Source organism: Manis pentadactyla, chromosome 10, assembly GCF_030020395.1.
Source record: "Manis pentadactyla isolate mManPen7 chromosome 10, mManPen7.hap1, whole genome shotgun sequence".
Classification (NCBI taxonomy): Eukaryota; Metazoa; Chordata; class Mammalia; order Pholidota; family Manidae; genus Manis; species Manis pentadactyla.
Window position 1 is genome coordinate 108,987,989 of NC_080028.1, and position 23,983 is coordinate 109,011,971.

A 23,983-nucleotide genomic window follows, 5' to 3' on the forward strand; every position below is an offset into this window, starting at 1 on the left:
ATTAACATAGGATCCTGAGGTTTTAAACATTAAAGACAACACTGGAGCCAGGTGATTAATTTTTGCAAGTCAGGTGATTTCTGAGTTAGAGTAGGGAAATCAGCCCTGCATTTCTTTGACAGGTCTGTAGACCTCTGTGGGTATCCCCTGGGTGCCTTTCTATTTTCTATTTTCATTTTTGGTGGTGATCTAACAAGAAATAAAAAGAAGCCTGTTCTTACACCTGAAGCCAATATAATATTGTATATCAACTGTACTTCAGTAGCACCACTGGTGCATCTGGTCAGTAGTGTGGATTCAGGACTGCCCTGCGAGGAGAAGGAAGGATGTGGGAAGGCTGGGGCTTCACAGAGAAGTCACTCCTGGACTGGCATTGGGGCTGGGACTGCAGGTTTGTTACCAGGGTTGAGAGTGCTGGGCTGAGCCAAGAGCTGGTGGACTTGAACTTTAATCCCACCTCAAGCACCTCACTTCCCATGGAACTAGCCGTGGGTGAAGGTCTTTTCCTCTCTGAGCCTGAGTAGTCTCGTGAGTGGAGCCACCTCTCCTTCTTTGCCAAGGGTTAATGGCAGTCACTTACTGGCTTAGCCCACAGTTGAGGCTTGGGGGGTGGGGTGGGGGGTGGGCGTCGGCTCCCTGCTCCTCCTAGGTGGCTGCAGTGCTTGAGACTAGAGGATTCTTCTTGGCTCTGGCAGGGGTGCTGTATTCTCCTCTTTGTCACTGGGAGAAGGCAAGAAAGACCCGGACCCTTGATTGCTCTGCCTGTCTGCCTCCACAGAGGCCCCACGTTTGCAGACTGCAGAGCCAGGAGGGCGTGATCTCATGTAGCAAGCAGTGCCCGGAGAAGGGAAGTGACTGTCCCAGTCACATGGCCAGCAAGCAGCCCAGGTGGAATGAGAACTCATGATGCCTTGTGACTTCCCACTAGAGCTCCTCATAGCCCTGAGCTTCCTGGCTGTCTCCTGTAGTTGATAAATGCTTCCAAGGCCACCCGTGCTTCCTCCACTCTGTGAGACCCCCTCCTCTTAATCCCCTTTAAGGGCTGGGATGGCCACAGGTGCTCCTTCCGAGGTCAGGATTGTCTCAGTTGGGTGCACTTCCAGCTTGCAGAGTGATTGCAGCCAGGGAGAGTGCATGGAGGCTGAGGCCTCAACAATCTCAGCCTGTTCCTCTGTACAAGACACGCTTTTCGTCCCACCATGAGGAGAGGCTTTGTAAGGCAGAGAAGGCTGATGACATCTCATCTAGAAAAAGCAGTGGAGCAAGATACCATAGGAAAGATCTAGAATCACTGTGTATATTAGGAAAAGTCGGTGCTAAATCCTTGCTAATCAAGTGTAGGTCAGGAACCAGTAGTGTCAGTATCTCTTGGGTGCTGGTAAGAAATACAGAATCCAAGCCCCACCCAGGCCATCTGGATCAGAACATGCCTTTTAACAAGACCCCAGGAGATTTGTGTGCACATGAAGGCTTGAGAATTATTGCTCTAAAATTTGTCAGTACTGAGAAGACGGAGATTTTAATTTTCTTTGTATGTTTTTTTTCCTGATTTGTTATTGTGTTTTTTCACATGACTTTTTCTTATTGTGGTAAAATATCCATAACATAAAATTTCCTATCTTAACCATTTTTAAATGCACATTCAGTGGTATTAAGTACATTCAAATTGTTGTAGAGCCAGCACCACCATCCATCTCCACAAGTCTTACTGTCTTGTAAAGCTGAAACTCTGTCCCTATTAAACACTAACTCCCCATTCTCTCCTACATCCGGCCCCTGGCAGCCATGATTATACTTTTTGTTTCTATGAGTTTGACTGTTCTAAGACCCTCATGTAGGGTGGAATGATAATGGTATTTGTCTTTTTGTGCCTAGCTTATTTCACTTAGCATAATGTCCTCAAGGTTCATCATGGATCAGAATGCCCTTCTTTTTTAAGGCTGAGTAATATTCCATTGTATGGCTATACCTCTTTTGCTTATATAATCATGTCTTGATGGACATTGGGTTGCTTCCACATTTTAGTTACTGTGAATAATGCTGCTATGAACATGGGTGTATAAATATCTCTTTGAAACCCTGCTTTCAATTCTTTTGCATATATGCTCAAAAGTGGAATTGGTAGGTCATATGGTAATTCAGTCACATGAATTACATTTATGATCAGAAAATAGCAAAGACATTTCAGGAGGGAAAACCTTATCAAGTTTCCAATTTTCATTGGCCAAAGTCAGGTGGAGTTGTTGGGTGCAGTACTTGGAAAAAGGAAGAAAGAAAGCCTGATTTCTCTGTTTTTGTGTTAGAGAAGAGTAGAAATTAAACCTTTTGCTGAGCAAAGAACAGGATTTATTGATAGACACAGGCATCAAGAGAGATGTTTGAGGGCCTTGGGCAGATGGTGTCTCCCATCATCCTTAATGATGTTTCAAGATGGCCTCTTGTCTAGTGGGAATGATGATGATGTGAGGCTATCCATTCTCAAGATCTCTTCCAGGAAAAAATAACAAGGGCAGCATTTGGGAAGTCAGTTGTATTGTGTGTCTGTAGACTGTTTACTGACCTTTTCTCTCCAGACCTGGAGTGAGGCAGGCACCCTATGTAGTGGTCTTGGCAGGCTTTTGAGGGGTGTAGTCTGGAGTCAGGATCCTAGTTTTGCTGATTAGTATTCAAATTAGAACAAAACCTAAACCAGTTGTCATGGTCCACAAGGCTCTTTGTGACTGGCCCCTGCCTGCTTGTCGGCTCTTTACTTCCTCTTTTTTTGTTTTTTTTGCTTATTACAGCAGACTTCCTTCTGGTCCTACAGGACCGGAAGCCAAGCTTGTTCTTGCTTCCAGGCCTCTCCTGGCTGGCTGCCCTGCCTGAAATGCTGGTCTCCCAAATCTTTCCATGGTTGCTCCTTCTCTTTAGAAAGGGCTCAGCTCAGATGTATCTGTGAAGAGAGTTCTTCCACAACTGTCCTACTGTCCTGGCTAATGGGGATTCCTTGCCTCCTCCCCGCCTCATCTCATTTGTTTGTTTGTTTGTTTGTTTTTATGAGAGAGCATGGCAGAGGCTTTTATTTGGAGAGAAAGCGAAAAGACAGATCTCCTGGCTCAAGCCAGGAGTGACAAGAGAGCCCGGGGGTGGTGCCTTGTCTAGGGGTTTTATAGGCAGTTGAGAGACAAAGGGCTAGGAATGTACACCTGCTAAGTGGTCGCAAATACTTTTGAAGAAACACTAAGTTTCTTATCAGTCTTCCTGGTTATTTACAAGAATTTTACTGCTCTGATTTCCTCCCAGGATAGCAACTTCCTGGTCTGGGAGCATATCACTCAAGGCTGCCTGCTTTGCTCCCAAGGTGGGCTGAGTTATTGTCTTACTTTTTAACTAATTGGGTTTTAAGATGGAATCCTTCCTGTTTTTACTATGTTGTTTTGGGCTTGCAGTAGTTCTGGGCTTGCTTGCTACATTGCCCAAGTTGCAACAAATCATTTGTTTAGGGCTGGAAGAAGAAAAGCAGCACTTGGGTAAAGTTAGAAGAATAAGCTGGCCCCCCTCCTCAGTGGGCCAAAGCAAATCTCACAATGGATTGTCTTGCTTTGTTTTTTTCCAGAGGCCCTCACCCTACTCTGTCTAAGCCCATGGTCCCTGTCTCATCCCCCCCTCTACAGATGGAGACCCTAGCTGCTGCTAGGGGAAAGGGGGCGATGACTGCTCTGGCTGCTTCATGCTGAGAAGGGGTGCAGTTAGGGGTGCAGCTAGGTCTCCATCAGTGGTCGGTCAAGAGGGCCTCAGCAAATGGGCACTTCCATCCTGGGTTCTATTTCCATCACCATTTGTAGTTTTATGGCTTCTAGGCAAGATAGAACAAATTGTGTTTTAGGTTCAGTAGCAATATCTGGAGTTGGATTTTCCATTCTGGAAGAACAGACTTGACAAGGGGATTAAAGAATGTATGGCTGAATATGAGGATTAGAAATAGTAAAACTCTAATTGATAATCAGAGCCAGATACCTTGGGGAAACTAGAATTCTGGATCTAGTCTATGTCTGACTGATATTAGGATTCAATATAGATAGGGCTGCATTATTGAAACAACTATTTTCTCTAAAATCACCCTCATTTTTATTAGAAGTAACCAATTTAAGAAAATAATTAATACTTGGCTTGATTATTTGTGTAAGTGCAGTAAGAAGAGCAATTGATTACATAGACTCTTTTAAATGTGCTTTGCTGGAACTTTTTGTAAGGAATTTCAGATTGGACTTTTAAAGGCCTGTCAAGGCCAGAAAGCCAAGCCACACTTGCTATCAGGTTTTGCTTGCAGTACCTGTGGATTTGGGTGAATTCCTCTCTTCTTGAGGTCTCCAAGACATTTTGAGGTTCTTGCACTTGCCAGAAAGTGACTTTCTTTACTCACCTGGTAAGACTGCTGGGAACCCTGTAAGCAAGATACCAACCAGGCCAGTTCTTCTAATGGGCTTTGTTGGCTCTATAAAGTCAATCTTAGTTCTTTAAAGCTGTCTGTTCATATCTGAGTTTACACACGTGTCTCTCAGGTATGACATTCCCGTCAAAGCCTTGGTAATATAACCAGTGTTTTTAATTGGTCTTGTTACAAGGAAAGCAGATTCTTACTGAGCTTATGCAAATAAACATACTGCCATAAAATATAAAAATATTCACTGAGAGTTTTTAAATTCTGGAGGGATCAGTTAGAAAGACAAATGTTTCAGTTTTGCTTATAAAGTATTGTCATTTACTAAACTGTTAAGAGAAAAAACTTCTATTTCAGTTCAACTTAAATTAGCATTAATACTTAATATTTTTTTATTATAATGTTCTGGAAGTTTTAGAATGCCCAATTATCACAAGCGCTTGTCTTTAAATCAATTTTTATTAACACCATCTGGAGGTAGAAAAATCTTTCATTTGCACACTGTGACACACAAACATACAGATTGAGATGTAATGACTAGTTAGCAATACTTTTCATAAAAACATATACACTGACAAACTGATACAAAGATTTGAGTTACTAATATCCAATTGCCTTCTTTCTTTTTAGCTTATTTTATTAAAAGCATCTCAGTTTTCAAGAATACACTCTAAGGGTGAGCAGTTTATATAACTGGGTTAAGGTTTAGATGGCCGCAGATGAACAGGGCCGATGAAGGCTCTGTACTGATAGGGACTGTGTGAGTCCAGGGGGCTGGAAATGAAATGCAATTACAATTCTAGCACCAGTTATTTAAAGCCAGGCTGTATCGCAGAAGATAAATTTTCATCTAAGGGAGTCCAGTTAAAAAAAACTCCCAATTAAAAAAAAAATTTTATTTTGGTATCATTAATCTACAATTACATGAGGAACATTATGCTTACTAGACTCCCCCCATCACCAAGTCCCCCCTCACATACCCCATTACAGTCACTGTCCATCAGCATAGTAAGATGCTATAGAATCACTACTTGTCTTCTCTGTGTTGTACAGCCTTCCCTGTGCCCCCCCTACATTATGTGTGCTAATCATAATGCCCCTTATCCCCCTTGTCCCTCCCTTCACAGCCATCCTCCCCAGTCCCTTTCCCTTTGGTAACTGTTAGTCTACTCTTGGGTTCTGTGAGTCTGCTGCTGTTTTGTTCCTTCAGTTTTTTCTTTGTTCTTATACTCCACAGATGAGTGAAATCATTTGATAGTTGTCTTTCTCCGCCTGGCTTATTTCACTGAGCATAATACCCTCTAGCCCCATCCATGTTGTTGCAAATGGTAGGATTTGTTTTCGTCTTATGGCTGAATAATATTCCATTGTGTATATGTACCACATCTTCTTTATCCATTCATCTACTGATGGACACTTAGGTTGCTTCCATTTTTTGGCTATTTTAAATAGTGTGGCAATAAACATAGGGGTGCATATGCCTTTTTCAAACTGGGCTGCTGCATTCTTAGGGTAACTTCCTAGGAGCGGAATTCCTGGGTCAAATGGTATTTCTATTTTGAGTTTTTTGAGGAACCTCCATATTGCTTTCCACATGGTTGAACTAATTTACACTCCCACCAGCAGTGTAGGAGGGTTCCCCTTTCTCCACAACCTTGTCAACATTTGTTGTTGTGTTTTGGATGGTGGTGATCCTTACTGGTCTGAGGCGATATCTCAGTGTGATTTTAATTTGCATTTCCCTGGTGATTAGTGATGTGAAGCATCTTTTCATGTGTCTGTTGACCATCTGAATTTCTTCTTCGGAGAAGGGTCTATTCAGCTCCTCTGCCCATTTTTTAATTGGCTTATTTGCTTTTTGTTTGTTGTGGTGTGTGAGCTCTTTATATATTTTGGCAAAAACCTCCCAATTTTTGAGGATAATGATGAACCCAATAAGTAGAATAGATTTCAAATAAAAGGATTTAGAAAACCGGTTTTATATTGGTAGTAGTTCTTGGGACTTTTGACCATTTTTCTTCCTTTCCTGCCCAGAGGTGGGAGATCAAGGAGCGGCAGACACCGGGAAACTTTTCACTTGATACTTAACAATGGTAGCTGATGCTAATCATCCTTGAAGTGGCTAACAGGTGCCCAGACACATTTTTATGAGCTAAAAAGTACAGCATTTAGTCAAGAATAAGAGTGAAGCATAGATCTCCTACATTGCAGTGGTGAGCATTGGGTTCTGTGAAATTGATGAAGTTAGAAGCACACACAGAGCATGTAAAGAAAGTAAAGAGCGCCTCTGCCTCACCCAGAGGCCAGGATGGCCTGAAGAAGCAGGCTGGAAGTCGGAGACGGAGACAGAGACAGAGAGAGACACTCCTCATGGATACCCAGTCGGGCAGTCAGGGTTTGATTCTAGACATGTGGGCCTCCGAGAAGCCGCAGAAGTGCAGCCTCAGCCTAGACCCTCGCAGTTGCCCACAGCCTTCCTCAGTCCCTCGCATCCAAGGAGATGCCTCTGAAGGGGAATCCTGGCCTCCACTCAGGTGACATTCCCCGCTCCCAAGGGAGACGGGGGATCCACTGAGGGAGACACAGGGGAGCCTGTCACTCGAGACTTTGAGATTGGCAGCCGGGTTAGTCCCATTTAAGTGGCTGATGAGTGCCCGATTTTGAGTGCCATAGACGGCTTCCTTGTGTAAGGACAGTGAAAGAAAAAGCAGGCTTGGATGCCGATACTCACCTCCGAAGTAATCCTGGATGAGCCCCCAAAAATGATGTCGGGGTTCTTGTTCACGGAGCCGAAGAATGAGCTTTGCGAACAAGGTAGGAGAGCATGGCAGAGGCTTTTATTTAGAGACAGGACTATAATATCATCTCATTTATTAGTTTACTTAGGTACTGTTTGTTTCTTCCTAATAGAATTTTCTTTCCATGAGAAGATGGCTCTTTTATATCATTTAACTACTATGTCCCCAGCACTTTGAATGTTGCCTGGCACAGGGTAGAAGTGAAGTAAATACTGAATGGGTCAATGCACACCATTGCTTGCATTTACAGAGAGGTCTGAGCTTCAGTTTCCATGTGCAGTTTGGGGATCCTAATACCTGGCTTATACGGTGTGTGTGGAAATCGCAGATTGTAGTGTGTGCGCAATACTCAGCTTAGTGCCTGGCATGCAGGCAGTGCTCAATGCACAGTCACAGTTGTTACCAACCCAGTGGCCTTGGCATAACTTGAATGAGTGAGTCACTGACCATCTCTGAGCTGATGCCCTGGTGGTACTTCCGGGTGAAGCCCATGTTGAATTGCCCGAGAGAGCAGTGGCTTGGTGGCAAAACAAGGCTTGTGGTAAGGAGCATGTGCTCTTGTAACTCTGAATTTGAATCTCTTCAAATTGTATTCTCTGTCTGGTGCATCATAGTATGTCGCTGTTGATTGGAGTCCTGGGCCTCTTGCGGAGTCTCAGATGGGCTCAGACAGTGGTTTGCTTGGTGTTTTGAAGTGACCCTGCCCTAGGCCCTCTTAAATGGAAGTTTGGTGTATGCCGTTCTGTGGTATGATTAATGACCCATGATCATTCAGATGGCCAGAATATATTTCTCAGCTATATTTGGTCTTCATCCACAGTTCTTGAAAATGGTTCAGAGCCATAAAGAAGAAGTGGGTTTCTGGTTATTAATGAAGGTAACTTTTCACCCCACCTAAGGGCTCTGGGAAAGCACCAGAGGTGGGGGGCTGGTTGCCAGGAGGACCAACCATGAGATTAGAGGGTTGGAACTCTCAGGCCCACCCCTGGACCTGCAGGGCGAGGAGAGTCAAGTGGCCAATGACTTAGTCAATCACGGTTATGTAATGAAGCCTTCATAAAAACCAGGAGGACAGCTTTTGGTTCTTTTCCTGAGAGCTTCCACGCTTGGGGAACCAGAACCCTTCTGAGCTGGGCCGCAAGCTCCATGAGGATGAAGCTCCTTTGTTTGCAACCTCACCCTGTGTATTCTCTTTTTCTGGCTGTTGGTCTGTATCCTTTATCACATCCTTCAGTAAACTGGTAAATGTAAGTAAGTGTTTCCATATCGTCTGTGAGCCACTCTAGCAAATTACTCAAACCCAAGGAGGAGGCCGTTGGAACCTGCGATCTGTGGCTATTGGTCAGAAGCATTGGTAGCAGCCTGGGGCTTGGGACCGGTGTCTGAAGTAGGGCATGGCTTGCAGGCTTTGTAGGACTGAGCCTTCAGCCTGTGGAACCTGATACTGTCTCCGGGTAGATAGTGTCAGAATTGAGTTGAAGTCTCAGACACCCACCCTGGCTGGTGTCTGAGAATCGCTTGGTAGTGAGGTGTGTGTATGGGAGCACCTCCCTCTTGCCTGCCTGCCCCTCATGTTGATATTGGGTCCAGAAACCCTAAAACACATGTTATCAGTTGGAAATGCTTTTGGCTGTAAATAACAGCCCAATATACAGTGGTTTGAACAAATGGGATTATTTGTTGTGTGAAAGGTAGGAGATTTCTAGCTTTGGCTCAGCAGCGAAATGACAGCAGGGCTGGTGTCTTTGATTCTCTTGGCCGGGACCTCCAGGCTTGTTGCTTCCTGTAACAAGATGCTGCCTCCGCTCCACCCAGTATGTTTATGATTGAGGCATGAAGGATGGAAGAGGAATGAAGACATTAACATCTGTTCTTTTATCAGGCTGGTATAATTTTCCTGGAACCCTCCCAGTTTCATTAAGTACTTCTGCTTACTTCTCATTAGCCAGAACTCCTTAAGGTCAGTCTCAGCAGAGAGGCTGAGAAGAGGAGTAATTGGGGCTTTCAGCTTGTGTTATGGAAGGTGGTGTGGGCAAACATGCTGGAGATGATGGTGAAGTCAGCCAGGCTGCCTGCCATACTAGGAAGCCTGCATTTTAAGTCAGCCTATTGGTTCTCTTCTGGGGGTAGTTGTGTCTCCTAGAGGACATTTGGCAGTATCTGGAGACATTTCTATTGCCACAACTAGAGGATGTGCACGTGTGCTGATGGCAAATAGTGGTTAGAGGCCAGGGAGGCTGCTCCACTTCCTGCACTTCACAGGGGCCTCTACCTCAGAAAATTATCTGGCTGGAATGTCAGTAGCACCAAGGTTGCAAAACTCTGAGTTAGACCATTCCAGGCACATTCTTCGAGTCTGGGGAAGAGTCCTTGTCACTGGCTTTTTTTCAGAGGGAGGCTGTTGCTTTTTGGGGAGTGCAATATACTATGTGGCAGAAAGTCTTAACAGAAAGCTAATGTCAAACAGAGCTAATCAAGTCTTGTTGCATTTTAGGATCACAGAACAATGACGTGAAAAGACAATTTCTGCTGGAGCGACTGCTGGACGCAGTGAAACAGGTAAGAGGACAAAGTGCACATTTGGCTTTGAGGTCCAGCGATAGTGGCACATAGTTAATTTAGAAGTCACTTCTGTGCTTCTGTATACACACACTTACTCCCACTTTGGATCTGAGAGCAGTGAGGCTAATAGTTTTCCCCAGGAAATGATACGGCAGGGAAGGCAATGAGAAGTAGGGACAGAGGAACTTCTGTGTCCTGACTTTCTAAAGCCCTCTGGAGGACCCTGTCTGCAGTGACGTTCCTTTGAGAAGGGCATTGCAGAGGGCTTCAAAGTTTTATTTCCAAGCAGTTGTGTTTTAGCGCAACTCTTACAGGTGCTGAGGTTGTGGTCGGAGTTAGGGCCCCTTGAGCATGAGAAGAGGGACGAGGAGGAGTGAGGCCATGGCCAGGATCATATGGCTCCTCCAACGTGGGGTCTGCTCTGATTGGCTGAAGCTTTTTGTGAAGCCTGGCTTTTCGTGGGCATGGAAGCGAGCTTTGACACAAGGCTGGCATCAGTTTTCTTGCCTGAATGTACCAGACACGCGTCGCTTTTTTTTAGAACCTGGAAGCTATTTATTTAAGATTCACAATTATGCCCCACTTGGGGCAGTGTTCCCGAAGCATTTGACCCATAGAACTTTGTATTCTCTATAAAATACTCTGTTTTATATATAAACACTCTGTTTACTATATAAAAATTACCCACCCAAAACACATTGATATGAAGATCAGGCTACTGATGGGATACCAATGAGAAGATGGTTCTCTCCTAAGAATTATTTATTCATTTCCACAACTAAAAATCTCAAGAAAACATTTTGTGCACTCGCCATCTGAACTCATGAGAATCATTAATTGTGTAATCCCTCTGGCATGTATAAATAAATAGACCTGTAATGTTATGCTTTTATTCACATTGTATACAAACATGCATTGCTTATTGCACATTCATCGTATCCTAGGCTCTGCTAAGAGCTTTACAGTTCATCCTTCCAGCCACCCTCTGAGATAGTTCCTGCAGTTATTTGCATCTTACAGATGAAGAAGCTGACGCTCAGGAAGGCCCAGTGACTTGCTCAAAGTGTTATAGTTAATAAGTAGCAGAACTGCCATGCAACCTTGGGAATTCTTCGTTGCTCACATTTTGGAAGGGGCAACTCACAACTGTATGCACGTACCCACCAATATAAGGAGAGAAATACTTGAACAGAGGTGTGTGTTAAGTATTGAAGCGAGCCCAGAGAATTTAGCATCTGCCTGAGCCTTGAGGTGTCCTGGTGTGCCAGAAGGACACAGGCTTAGATATAGCTGGGGTTGAATGCCACCTTCAGCTCTTCACCGCTGTGTGTGCTGGGGCAGCCCTGTTAGCCTCTCTGAGCATCTCTCTTCCCTGAAACCGGGTCACTGATCTCCATAGGGCTGTTAAGGGAATTGCATTTGTTAAAGTATGAAAAGGGCCTGGCTGGCACCTGGTTCACAGTAAATATGGAGCTCACATTAGTAGTTTCTTCTTTTCTCCAGAGATGGAAAATCTAACAAGAAGATAAATAGGCAAGTTAAACCACTTTAAGTGTAGCAGTTGAACGTAAATAAATAAAAGTAAATAGTCCAGAGCTGCTATTGTTATTACTTTAGTTGAATTGGGATTGTGAAAGTGTTGTATACATGCCTTAAAAAAATCAGCTTTGAGATACAATTTGCATATAAGAAAATAATAATAAGTTCTGGAATCTTGCAAGCCTGCTACTCCCAGTGGAGATTCTATACCTTTATCAGGGAGTAGTGGATAGGGGCGGTGGTTGCACAACATTATGAATTGAATTGTATAACTAAAAATGGTAAAAATGGTAAATTTTATGTTATCTTTATTTTGTCACAATTTTAAAGAAGAATAGTTTGCTTTTGTTTGTACCCATCCTGGGCAAATTGTGCCCCACTACCAGATGACTTGTTTGAAGTTTGATTGATGCTGTCATAATTTTATAGCCAGTCATAACAACTTCGGGGCCCTGTCAAGAGGGACCCATCATCACAGATCTCAAAGATTTAATGATCGCCTATTAGGAGCAGTGTTCTAGACAGTCAGCTGCTGACAGATAGAGGGCGCTTCCTGCAGATGATTCCTAGATAATCTGTAGAAGGCTGTGTGGTTCTGTTTTCCTCTTAGAATTTTCCCACAAGGCTCCCTTCCATGCAAGTGGGAAGTAAAGGCTTCCTTTAAGTGGCAGCTGGAAGACTGGGGTGTTCACTGTCTTACATCCTGGGTTGACACCCAGGGCATGGGGAGCCTTGACTCGGCACCAAGAGTTTCTGGCCCTTTGTCCTCTGTGACCCTGAAGGCCTTGTGACATTTGAGTGTCCCATCCCAGCAGCTGATCTCAGCGGCTTCTTTTTCCGTGCAGTGCCAGATGCGCTTTGGAGGGAGAAAGGAGATTGCCTCGGATTCCGACAGTAGCTAATATGTTGCTTCTAAAACCATTTAGTGTTAAGACCAAAAAGGTGGCCAGAGATGAACAGCTTCTATAACTGCCTCCTTAGCCAAGTGGTGCAGTGAGTAAATCTGGGTGATGTGCAGACCACCCATTAAGTGACTATTGTTGGAAGCATTTCCAGCTTCCCCTAATTCTCTGTCTAGTAATATAGTCTGAGGAAATTACTTGAAATATCTTTCTGCCTAAAGTTATTTTCAGGGTAATTTATAATGATGAATACTCAGAAATGTATATGCCCAACAATTGGGAGATGGTTAGAAAATGGAGTGCATCAGTAGGATGGAAAGTTATATAGCTATTAAATTGATGCCCATGTAGAATTTGTTTGAAGCAGGAAAATGCATCTGTAGTAAAAGTCCTAAAAATTGCTCTTGACCTTCATGACCCAGGAAAGGCCAACATAATTGCATAAGCTTATAATTTTGACTGGGAGGAGATGCAGATGTTCTGGCAAAGGTAGGAAACACACAGGCAGTTGCTGGGAATGCTTTTGTGAAGTCATTTGAGCTGATGTCATGCTGTGCGGCCCTGGAGAGGCTGGAGGAACATTCCTGGGCGGGGAGGGGAGGGGAGGGGAGGGGAGGGGAGGAGAGGAGAGGGGGAACATCCTGGAGACTGACTATGTTCCCCACCCTCTTGCTGCACCCACTCCACAGGGCCAGTTCCCTTCTCTGTACTTTGAGGCCCTTGTTCTTTTGTGACACTTAACCAGTCATGAGCAAAGCCTGTAGCACTTCATTTTATTTTATTTTATTTTGGTATCATTAATCTACATGAAGAACATTATGTTTACTAGGCTCCCTGCTTCACCAAGTCCCCCCCGGCAAACCCCATTACAGTCACTGTCCATCAGCGTAGTAAGATGCTGCAGAATCCCTACTCATCTTCTCTGTGTTGTACAGCCCTCCCTGTGCCCGCCCCCGACTACACATGCTAATTGTAATGTCCCCTTCCTTTTTCCCCTCCCCTTATCCCTCACTTCCCAACCATCCTCCCCAGTCCCTTTCCCTTTGGTAACTGTTAGTCCATTCTTGGGTTCTGTGATTCTGCTGCTGTTTTGTTCCTTCAGTTTTTTCTTTGTTCTTATACCCCACGTATGAGTGAAATCATTTGGTACTTGAAATCATTTTGACTGGGAGGAGATGCAGATGTTCTGGCAAAGGTAGGAGACACACAGGCAGTTGCTGGGAATGCTTGTGAAGTCATTTGAGCTGATGTCTCTCTCCACCTGTCATATTTCACTGAGCATAATACCCTCTAGCTCCATCCATGTTGTTGCAAATGGTAGGATTTGTCTTCTTATGGCTGAATAATATTCCATTGTGTATATGTACCGCATCATCTTTATCCATTCATCTACTGATGGACACTTAGGTTGCTTCCATTTCTTGGCTATTGTGACTAGTGCTGCAATAAACATAGGGGTGCATCTGTCTTTTTCAAACTGTGCTGCTGCATTCTTAGGGTAAGTTCCTAGAAGTGGAATTCCTGGGTTGAATGGTATTTCTATTTTAAGCATTTTGAGGAACCTCCATACTGCTTTCCACAGTGGAGACCTGGGTATTTTATGCCCTATTTGATTAATTGGCTGACCACAGGCCTGACTTTCTTAGCGTTTGTTAGTGATTCATATCCAGCAGCTCCTGTGGCCCAGGGGATTTGTTAGGCCCTTTGTGTTCATTATTCTGTTTTTGATTCCTGAAATGACTATGAGTAGTGAATGAGAGTTCCCTCATTTTACAGATGAAGAGAAGGCTCAAGAAAAGGCAATAACTTCCTCAATGTTCCAGGGCTAATACATGGCAGAGCTGGGATTTCTACTCAGGTCTCCATGGTTGTGATGCAGAATCTCTTACTCCTATTCATAATGGCATATTATTTCTAGAAAGATGGTTCCCTGAAAGATCTTCGTCTCCCAATTTGAATTAATGTGTAAATTATGCAGCAAATATCAAGTAAGTTATGATCACTCAGAGCAGAGGTCAGCAAACTATGTCCTGCTTCCATTTTTCTAATGAAATTTTATTGGAACACAGCCACAAGCATTCATCTACTTAGTGTCTGTGCTGCTTCCAGGCAGAATTGTGACTGAGATGATCCGGTCCATAAAGTAAAAAATGATTATTTACTTCATTTTATTTACTCTTTGGCTCTTAATGAAAAAGATTGCCATCCCCTGTCTTAGCGAACAAAGGATAGGGGATCCCACTTAATCATAGTGTCCCACCATATTCAGTTGTCTGTTGTCTATGTGCTCCACTAGATGAGAAGCTTTGGGAATGCAGGGCACTGTGTCTGATTTTCTTCCTCTTGGTGCCCAGCCCCTAGCATAGTAACTGGAAATAGTTAAGTTCTCCAATAAAAATATGTTCAGTGAATACATTTTGTTTGGAAGGAAGGGCATTATTCAATGTGCACAGGACTGTATTTCTTTTTTATTTATTTATTTTATTTTTTATTAAGGTATTATGGATACACATTCTTATGAAGGTATCACATGAAAAAACAATGTGGTTACTACATTTACCCATATTATCAAGTCCCCACCCATACCCCAGTGCAGTCACTGTCCATCAGTATAGTAAGATGCCACAGATTCACTATGTGCCTTCTCTGTGCTACACTGTTTTGCCCACGATCCCCCACACCATGTGTACTAAACATAATACCCCTCAATCCCCTTCTCCCTCTCTCCCCACCTGCCCTCCCACACTCCTCCCCTTTGGTAACCACTAGTTCATTCTTGGAGTCGAGTCTTTGAGTCTGCTGCCATTTTGTTCCTTCAGTTTTGCTTCATTGTTATACTCCACAAATAAGGGAAATCATTTGGCAGTTGTGTTTCTCCGCTTGGCTTATTTCACGGACCATAATATCCTCCAGCTCCATCCATGTTGTTGCAAATGGTAGGATTTGTTTCTTTCTTATGGCTGAATAGTATTCCATTGTGTATATGTACCACTTCTTCTTTATCCATTCATCTACTGATGGACACTTAGGTTGCTTCCATATCTTGGCTATTGTAAAAAGTGCTGCAGTGAACATAGGGGTACATATGTCTTTTTGAATCTGATAAGTTATATTCTTTGGGTAAATTCCAAGGAGAGGGATTCCCGGGTCAAATGGTATTTCTATTTTGAGTTTTTTGAGGAACCTCCATACTGCTTTCCACAATGGTTGAACTAGCTTACATTCCACCAGCAGTGAAGGAGGGTTCGCCTTTCTCCACATCCTCGCCAGCATTTGTTGTTTTTAGTAGTTTTTTTGATGCTGGCCATCCTTACTGGTGTGAGGTGATATCTCATTGTGGTTTTAATTTGCATTTCCCTGAGGATTAGTGATGTGGAGCATCTTTTCATGTGTCTGCTGGCCATCTGAATTTCTCCTTTGGAGAACTGTCTCTTCATATTCTCTGCCCATTTTTCAATCGGGTTATTTGCTTTTTGGGTGTTGAGGTGTGAGTTCTTTATTTATTTTGGATGTTAACCCCTTGTCAGATATGTCATTTACAAATATATTCTCCCATACTGTAGGATGCCTTTTTGTTCTGTTGACGATCACAGGACAGTATTTCCTGATTCCTGAGGTGTCTTATTACCAGCATTACTTGAGCATGCTACAGAGGAAGTGATTCATTCTTGAGGAAAAGTGCAAAGGTTAAATATTTTTTATTGAAGTATCGCTAATATACAATCTTATGTTGATTTCAAATGCACAACACAGTGGTTCAGCCATTATCCATATTATTATTATTATTATTATTATTTTTTTAAATAATTATTTTTTATTGAAGGGTAGTTGACGCACAGTATTACATTACATTAGTTTCAAGTGTACAACACAGTGGTAGAACATTTATATACATAATTCTAGGTTCCAACTATCACCCTACCAAGCTGTTACAATATCTTGACTATATTCCTTATGCTATACATTACATCCCGGTTACTTATTTATTTTACCATTGGAAGTCTGTCCTTTTTTTTTTTTTTTTTTTTGTGAGGGCATCTCTCATATTTATTGATCAAATGGTTGTTAACGACAATAAAATTCTGTATAGGGGAGTCAATGCTCAATGCACAATCATTAATCCACCCCAAGCCTAATTTTCGTCAGTCTCCAATCTTCTGAGGCATAACAAACAAGTTCTTACATGTAGAACAAATTCTTACATAATGAATAAGTTACATAGTGAACAGTACAAGGGGAGTCATCACAGAAACTTTCGGTTTTGCTCATGCATTATGAACTATAAACAGTCAGTTCAAATATGAATACTCTTTTGGTTTTTATACTTGATTTATATGTGGATACCACATTTCTCTCTTTATTATTATTATTTTTAATAAAATGCTGAAGTGGTAGGTAGATACAAGATAAAGGTAGAAAACATAGTTTAGTGCTGTAAGAGAGCAAATGTAGATGATCAGGTGTGTGCCTGTAGACTATGTGTTAATCCAAGCTAGACAAGGGCAATAAAACATCCACGTATGCAGAAGATTTCTCTCAGAACAGGGGGGGTGAGGTTCTAAGCCTCACCTCTGTTGATCCCCAATTTCTCACCTGATGGCCCCCCTGCGACTGTGCCTGTCTTAGGTTGTTCCTCCCTTGAGGAATCTTACCCGTCTCTGGCTAACCAGTCATCTTCCGGGGCCATACAGGGAAATGTGAAGTTGGTAAGTGAGAGGGAAGCCTTATTGTTTGAAAAGGTTAGCTTTTTACTTCTTTGCATATTTATGCCCTGTGGCTTCTATGCCCAGCATTTGTCTTGAGGTATCTTTACCACTTGGAGGAGTTATGATACTCGGTAAATTTGATATGAGGCACGAATTCTATTTAAGGGTTGTAGTTAGGAAGGAAGAAGAAAAGCTATAGAAGTAGCAGGCGGAAGAAAACGTGGGAAGATTGATTATTTCTTTGACATATCTTCTTGTAGAGTAACTTCAGCCTATATAGGTTTTAAGCTACTACTTAAATTGCGCACACACATTAACATAATAGGAGTATAGTTACATAACCAAAGCATATCTGTAATTACCAGCCATCTCCAGTGAAACCAAGAAAACCATTAAGGCACCTTAGGCATTTGTGAAAACTTATCTATGATATGGTGGATATTGTCCAACTGAACTTGAACAGTCTGAGAGAAATCAGACAAATTAAAACAACCCATTCCTGGGACTGTTCACATGCCATATGTTCTTTTAACAGTAAATAGTCTGTAGTTGTAAGAGTTTGGAGCGCTACAATTTGCACTTCTCCAAATTCTTGGTTGAGTTCCAACAGTATAGATCCAGTCAAATTTGTTGTTTTACTGTATGCACAGGCCAGCTTAGATATCTCCTTCCTCATTCCCATGGCAAGTCCAGGAGCTGGTGGGATGGGTGCATCTACAGCTGTAGCAGTGCGTGGATCTTTGTTGGTGTTTTTTGATGATCATCTTCTGGCATGAGTCTTCCAGAGAGTGCAGATGTTGGAAGTTCTTTTTCATATCGTATCTTAGTTCATTTTCGGGGTAGCCCAATTAGGCTTTGATCCTTTGTATAAACACAAACAGACCCTTTGCCTACACTTTTATATGCCCTTTATACCCTTGTGTAGAATTCGTTGGAGGTTACCACACAGGAACTGCCCCTTTTTTTTTTTTTGCTTTGTTTTTGGTATCACTAATCTACACTTACATGACGAATATTATGTTAACTAGGCTCTCCCCTATACCAGGTCTCCCCTATAAACCCCTTTACAGTCACTGTCCATCAGCATAGCAAAATGTTGAAGAATCACTACTTGCCTTCTCTGTGTTGTACAGTCCTCCCTTTTCTCCTACCCCCCCATGCATGTTAATCTTAATACCCCCCTACTTCTCCCCCCCTTATCCCTCCCTACCCACCCATCCTCCCCAGTCCCTTTCCCTTTGGTACCTGTTAGTCCATTCTTGAGTTCTGTGATTCTGCTGCTGTTTTGTTCCTTCAGTTTTTCCTTTGTTCTTATATTCCACAGATAAGTGAAATCATTTGGTATTTCTCTTTCTCTGCTTGGCTTGTTTCACTGAGCATAATACCCTCCAGTTCCATCCATGTTGCTGCAAATGATTGGATTTGCCCTTTTCTTATGGCTGAGTAGTATTCCATTGTGTATATGTACCACATCTTCTTTATCCATTCATCTATCGATGGACATTTAGGTTGCTTCCAATTCTTGGCTATTGTAAATAGTGCTGCAATAAAGACAGGGGTGCATCTGTCTTTCTCAAACTTGATTGCTGCGTTCTTAGGTAAATTCCTAGGAGTGCAATTCCTGGGTCAAATTGTAAGTCTGTTTTGAGCATTTTGATATACCTCCATACTGCTTTCCACAATGGTTGAACTAACTTACATTCCCACCAGCAGTGTAGGAGGGTTCCCCTTTCTCCACAGCCTCGCCAACATTTGTTGTTGTTTCTCTTTTGGATGGCAGCCATCCTTACTGGTGTTAGGTGATACCTCATTGTAGTTTTAATTTGCATCTCTCTGATAATTAGCGATGTGGAGCATCTTTTCATGTGTCTGTTGGCCATCTGTATTTCTTTTTTGGAGAACTGTCTGTTCAGTTCCTCTGCCCATTTTTTAATTGGGTTATTTGTTTTTTGTTTGTTGAGGCATGTGAGCTCCTTATATATTCTGGACGTCAAGCCTTTATCGGATGTGTCATTTTCAAATATATTCTCCCATACTGTAGGGATCCTTCTTGTTCTATTGATGGTGTCTTTTGCTGTACAGAAGCTTTTCATCTTAATATAGTCCCACTTACTCATTTTTGCTGTTGTTTTCCTTGCCCGGGCAGATATGTTCAAGAAGAGGTCACTCATGTTTATGTCTAAGAGGTTTTCGACTATGTATTTTTCCAAGAGTTTAATGGTTTCATGGCTTACATTCAGGTCTTTGATCCATTTTGAGTTTACTTTTGTATGTGGGGTTAGACAATGGTCCAGTTTCATTCTCCTACATGTAGCTGTCCAGTTTTGCCAGTACCACCTGTTGAAGAGACTGTCATTTCGCCATTGTATGTCCATGGCTCCTTTATCAAATATTAATTGACCATATATGTCTGGGTTAATGTCTGGATTCTCTAGTCTGTTCCATTGGTCTGTGGCTCTGCTCTTGTGCCAGTACCAAATTGTCTTGATTACTATGGCTTTATAGTAGAGCTTGAAGTTGGGGAGTGAGATCCCCCCTACTTTATTCTTCTTTCTCAGGATTGCTTTGGCTATTCGGGGTCTTTGGTGTTTCCATATGAATTTTTGAATTATTTGTTCCAGTTCATTGAAGAATGTTGCTGGTAGTTTCATAGGGATTGCATCAAATCTGTATATTGCTTTGGGCAGGATGGCCATTTTGACGATATTAATTCTTCCTAGCCACGAGCATGGGATGAGTTTCCATCTGTTAGTGTCCCCTTTAATTTCTCTTAAGAGTGACTTGTAGTTTTCAGAGTATAAGTCTTTTACTTCTTTGGTTAGGTTTATTCCTAGGTATTTTATTTTTTTGGATGCAATTGTGAATGGAGTTGTTTTCCTGATTTCTCTTTCTGTTGGTTCATTGTTAGTATATAGGAAAGCCACAGATTTCTGTGTGTTGATTTTGTATCCTGCAACTTTGCTGTATTCCGATATCAGTTCTAGTAGTTTTGGGGTGGAGTCTTTAGGGTTTTTTATGTACAGTATCATGTCATCTGCAAATAGTGACAGTTTAACTTCTTCTTTACCAATCTGGATTCCTTGTATTTCTTTATTTTGTCTGATTGCCGTGGCTAGGACCTCCAGTACTATGTTAAATAACAGTGTAGAGAGTGGGCATCCCTGTCTAGTTCCTGATCTCAGAGGAAATGCTTTCAGCTTCTCGCTGTTCAATATAATGTTGGCTGTGGGTTTATCATAGATGGCCTTTATTATATTGAGGTACTTGCCCTCTATTCCCATTTTGCTGAGAGTTTTTAACATGAATGGATGTTGAACTTTGTCAAATGCTTTTTCAGCATCTATGGAGATGATCATGTGGTTTTTGTCTTTCTTTTTGTTGATGTGGTGGATGATGTTGATGGACTTTCGAATGTTGTACCATCCTTGCATCCCTGGGATGAATCCCACTTGGTCATGGTGTATGATCCTTTTGATGTATTTTTGAATTCGGTTTGCTAATATTTTCTTGAGTATTTTTGCATCTACGTTCATCAGGGATATTGGTCTGTAGTTTTCTTTTTTGGTGGGGTCTTTGCCTGGTTTTGGTATTAGGGTGATGTTAGCTTCATAGAATGAGTTTGGGAGTATCCCCTCCTCCTCTATTTTTTGGAAAACTTTAAGGAGAATGGGTATTATGTCTTCCCTGTATGTCTGATAAAATTCCGAGGTAAATCCATCTTTCCCGGGGGTTTTGTTCTTTGGTAGTTTTTTGATTACCGCTTCAATTTCGTTGCTGGTAATTGGTCTGTTTAGATTTTCTGTTTCTTCCTGGGTCAATCTTGGAAGGTTATATTTTTCTAGGAAGTTGTCCATTTCTCCTAGGTTTCCCAGCTTGTTAGCATATAGGTTTTCATAGTATTCTGCAATAATTCTTTGCATTTCCGTGGGGTCCGTCGTGATTTTTCCTTTCTCTTTTCTGATACTGTTGATTTGTGTTGACTCTCTTTTCTTCTTAATAAGTCTGGCTAGAGGCTTATCTATTTTGTTTATTTTCTCGAAGAACCAGCTCTTGGTTTCATTGATTTTTGCTATTGATTTATTCTTCTCAATTTTATTTATTTCTTCTCTGATCTTTATTATGTTCCTCCTTCTGCTGACCTTAGGCCTCATCTGTTCTTCTTTTTCCAATTTCGATAATTGTGACATTAGACCATTCATTTGGGATTGCTCTTCCTTTTTTAAATATGCTTGGATTGCTATATACTTTCCTCTTAAGACTGCTTTTGCTGTGTCCCACAGAAGTTGGGGCTTATTGTTGTTGTTGTCATTTGTTTCCATATATTGCTGGATCTCCATTTTGATTTGGTCATTGATGCATTGATTATTTAGGAGCGTGTTGTTAAGCCTCCATGTGTTTGTGAGCCTCTTTGCTTTGTACAGTTTATTTCTAGTTTTATGCCTTTGTGGTCTGAAAAGTTGGTTGGTAGGATTTCAATCTTTTGGAATTTTCTGAGGCTCTTTTTGTGGCCTAGTATGTGGTCTATTCTGGAGAATGTTCCATGTGCACTTGAGAAGAATGTATATCCCGCTGCTTTTGGATGTAGAGTTCTATAGATGTCTATTAGGTCCATCTGCTCTACTGTGATGTTCAGTGCTTCCGTGTCCTTACTTATTTTCTGCCCAGTGGATCTATCCTTTGGGGTGAGTGGTGTGTTGAAGTCTCCTAGGATGAATGCATTGCAGTCTATATCCCCCTTTAGTTCTGTTAGTATTTGTTTCACATATGCTGGTGCTCCTGTGTTGGGTGCATATATATTTAGAATGGTTATATCCTCTTGTTTGACTGAGCCCTTTATCATTATGTAGTGTCCTTCTTTATCTCTTGTTACTTTCTTTGTTTTGAAGTCTATTTTGTCTGATATTAGTACTGCAACCCCTGCTTTCTTCTCACTGTTGTTTGCTTGAAATATGTTTTTCCATCCCTTGACTTTTAGTCTGTACATGTCTTTGGGTTTGAGGTGAGTTTCTTGTAAGCAGCATATAGATGGGTCTTGCTTTTTTATCCATTCTGTTACTCTGTGTCTTTTGATTGGTGCATTCAACCCATTAACATTTAGGGTGACTATTGAAAGATATGTACTTGTTGCCTTTGCAGGCTTTAAATTCGTGGTTACCAAAGGTTCAAGGTTAGCCTCTTTAGTATCTTACTGCCTAACTTAGCTCGCTTATTGAGCTGTTATATACACTATCTGGAGATTCTTTTCTTCTCTCCCTTCTTGTTCCTCCTCCTCAATTCTTCATATGTTGGGTGTTTTGTGCTGTGCTCTTTCTAGGAGTGCTCCCATCTAGAGCAGTCCCTGTAAGATGTTCTGTAGAGGTGGTTTGTGGAAAGCAAATTCCCTCAGCTTTTGTTTGTCTGGGAATTGTTTAATCCCAGTGTCATATTTGAATGAAAGTCGTGCGGGATACAGTATCCTTTGTTCAAGGCCCTTCTGTTTCATTGTGTTAAATATATCATGCCATTCTCTTCTGGCCTGTAGGGTTTCTGTTGAGAAATCTGACGTTAGCCTGATGGGTTTCCCTTTATAGGTGACCTTTTTCTCTCTAGCTGCCTTTAACACTCTTTCCTTGTCCTTGATCTTTGCCATTTTAATTATTATTTGTCTTGGTGTTGCCCTTCTTGGATCCTTTCTGTTGGGGGTTCTGTGTATTTCCGTGGTCTGTTCGATTACTTCCTCCCCCAGTGTGGGGAAGTTTTCAGCAATTATTTCTTCTAAGATACTTTCCATCTCTTTTCCTCTCTCTTCTTCTTCTGGGACCCCTATAATACGGATATTGTTCCTTTTGGATTGGTCACACAGTTCTCTTAATATTGTTTCATTCCTGGAGATCCTTTTGTCTCTCTCTATGTCAGCTTCTATGCGTTCCTGTTCTCTGATTTCAATTCCATCAATGGCCTCTTGCATTCTATCCATTCTGCTTATAAACCCTTCCAGAGTTTGTTTCATTTCTGCGATCTCCTTTCTGGCATCTGCGATCTCCTTCCGGACTTCATCCCATTTCTCTTGCGTATTTCTCTGCATCTCTGTCAGCATGTTTATGATTCTTATTTTGAATTCTTTTTCAGGGAGACTGGTTAGGTCTGTCTCCTTCTCTGGTGTTGTCTCTGTGATCTTTGTCGGCCTGTAGCTTTGCCTTTTCATGGTGATAGGAATAGTCTGCAGAACTGGGACCAGTGACGGCTGGAAGGACTTCCCTTCTTGTTGGTTTGTGGCCCTCCTCTCCTGGGAGAACAGCGACCTCTAGTGGCTTGTGCTGCGCAGCTGCGCGCAGACAGGGTTTCTGCTTCCTGCCAGGCTGCTATGGAGTTAATCTCCGCTGTTGCTGTGGGCGTGGCCTGGCTGGGGCAGCTAATCCAAAATGGTGGAGTCGCGTTGGAGCAGGAGCTGCTGGGAGGCTATTTATCTCCGTATGGGGCCTCCCTGCTCCCTGCAGCCCAGGGGTTACGGTGCCCAGAGTTCCTGGATTCCCTACCTCTGAATTAAGTGATCCGCCCTGCCCCTTTAAGACTTCCAAAAAGCACCCGCCAAAACAAAACAACGACCACAAAAAAAAAAAAAAAAACAAGAAAAAAAAATTTTTTTTAATTAAAGAAAAAAAAAAAATTTTTAATTAAAAAAAAAAAAAGGTGGTCGTTCGTTTTTCTTTATTCTCCGGTGCCAGCCTCAGGCCTCTTCTCACCGGTCTTTCTGCCCTGTTTCCCTAGTATTGGGGTCCCTATCCCTTTAAGACTTCCAAAAAGCGCTCGCCAAAACAAAACAGGAAAAAAAAAAATGGTCGCGCGCTTTTCTTATGTCCTCTGTCGCCCAGCCTCCAGTGCCTGCTCACTGTTCTTGCTGCCCTGTTTTCCCAGTATCGAGGGCCCTGCACTCTGGCCCGGATGGCTGGGGCTGGGTGTTCGGCAGCCCTGGGCTCCGTCTCCCTCCCGCTCTGCCTGCTCTTCTCCCGCCAGTAGCTGGGGGGAGGGGCGCTCGGCTCCCGCGGGGCCGGGGCTTGTATCTTACCCCCTTTGCGA

The 23,983-nt window shown here is 42.4% G+C and overlaps 1 pseudogene; it reads left to right on the plus strand.

The window, feature by feature from the left end:
* The window catches only part of LOC130679399 (putative protein SNX29P2), a 55,146-nt pseudogene that overhangs the window by 12,339 nt on the left and 18,824 nt on the right, over nucleotides 1-23,983 (plus strand).